Genomic DNA, 2,054 nt, shown 5'->3' on the forward strand with positions numbered 1-2,054 from the left:
TAAAAAGTTTTTTTTACTTAAAACAAATATTTTTAATATTATAAATAAATAAAAAATATTTTTATATTATCGTTCCTAAACATAATTATTAAATAATTTTTTTTACATAAAATATTTAAACATATTTTTTTTCAAAAAAAATATATCACTTGAAACAAAATTTTTTCATAAAAACTCAACTAAATAAGTCTTTAATTTTTAAAAGAAATCATGTCATTTATTTCTCTCTCAAATAGTACTTTATAGAAAATTAAATATGTTACACCCAAAATAGTGATTTACTTATTTATTATAACATCCATCAACTACTCTGTGAGACTATTCATGCATTGTCTGATATGTAAATATCCCAAATTTATTTTCCAATTTCCATAGCACATAGGGGAAGTAAAGGTAGCTCACTATCCACCCATAATTTTGTCTGGTGGTCCCACCTTACTTTTACTCATCTATCACTCACTCTATTATTATTCATTTCATTATTTGGTCCCACTCCTAACATACCATACCATATTCATCACATTCATATTTTCTTAAAAAGAATTATTGTTTTCATTCTTATTCTTATATTTCATTAACACATCACTTTATTATTGAAAAAAAATATAATAATGAAAGATGCGTATCATCTTGATATTAAAAACAAATGAACTATAGTCACCACAAAAAAAACAAAAAAAAACAAATGAACATATAAAAGATTAAATAATAAGACAAAAAAAAATTTAGACGGCCAGCATTTTTATTAAAATTTGGCCATCACTTAACTATTAAAAGAAAAGTAAGTAATCCCACACTATTAGACATAATCTCACATCATTAAAAATACTAATAATGATTAATTAATGGCTACAAAACACACAATTTGCTGATTTCTAATACTCCTCTTTATTTATTACAGAATGTATTAAATAAAACAAAAAATAATAAATTTTAACCCTTTCTTGACTAATTTTTTTGTTATAAAATATTTTCGATTCACGAATTAGTGAATTACCCAAACTCAAATACTGGATTTATCCAATGACACTAATGATGACCATAATACTCTCAAAACTCCTCTATGCAACCAACATATCCAAGGTTTGTTTAATATTTTTTAGGCTTTAGATTATACTATTTATCTTAAGTATGTAATAATTAGGATAAAGCACATTTACACAGCTACAAGCCTTCTCATATTTTGCATAAGTATGTATTTGCTAATGCATGTGATGATGTGAAATAGGTACATTTGGGTGTAATTTTATTGTATTTCCTGTTTCATTCTGTCTGTGTATTGATACGGTATTTTACAACCACACTTATTAATCAGAAGTGCATTGGGTCGTACCAAGTAATATCTTACGAGAGTAAGGGTCGATCCTATTAGGATTGATGGACTAAGCAACAATAGTGTTTGATAGGCTTAGTTAGACAAACAAAAATTGGTGTTGAGATGCAGTATAAAAGAGATTAAACAATATAAAAAATATTGAAGAAGGGCAAGTAATTAAGTTGGAAATAATATATGGAGAGGGCAGTTAAGGCTTTAGAGTTATCTATTTTTTAGATTGACTTTTCTTATTAACTATTTTAATTATGCAAGATTTAATTCATGGCAAACTATTTATGACTAGACCCTAATTCCTTAGACTTTCCTAGTCTCCTCTAAAATTCATCAACTGCCAATTTCTTGGTCAATTAATTCCAATTAGAGGGTGATGATCAAATCCTAGTTTATATGCCACAAGAATCCTAATTATTCAAAGATAAATGAATTATATGTCACATATCCCGTTAAATACAAACAATTAGAAATTCAGGATAATATGTTTTCAAGCTATTGTTCAAGTAAAGAGTTTTTCCAAGTTTTACAAAAACTCAAATAGAACGTGGGTCATACTTCCGTTCCACCCAAATTCATAAAATAAAGAACGAAAACAATTATTGAAATATAAATCAAAACATGAATTAAAATAGAAAAATAATATTATCAATCCATACAATAGACAGAGCTCCTAACCTTAACAATGGAGGTTTAGTTGCTCATGGAAAAGAGAAAATAAGGATTC

Source organism: Arachis ipaensis, chromosome B06 (assembly GCF_000816755.2).
Source record: "Arachis ipaensis cultivar K30076 chromosome B06, Araip1.1, whole genome shotgun sequence".
In the NCBI taxonomy this organism is placed as follows: Eukaryota; Viridiplantae; Streptophyta; class Magnoliopsida; order Fabales; family Fabaceae; genus Arachis; species Arachis ipaensis.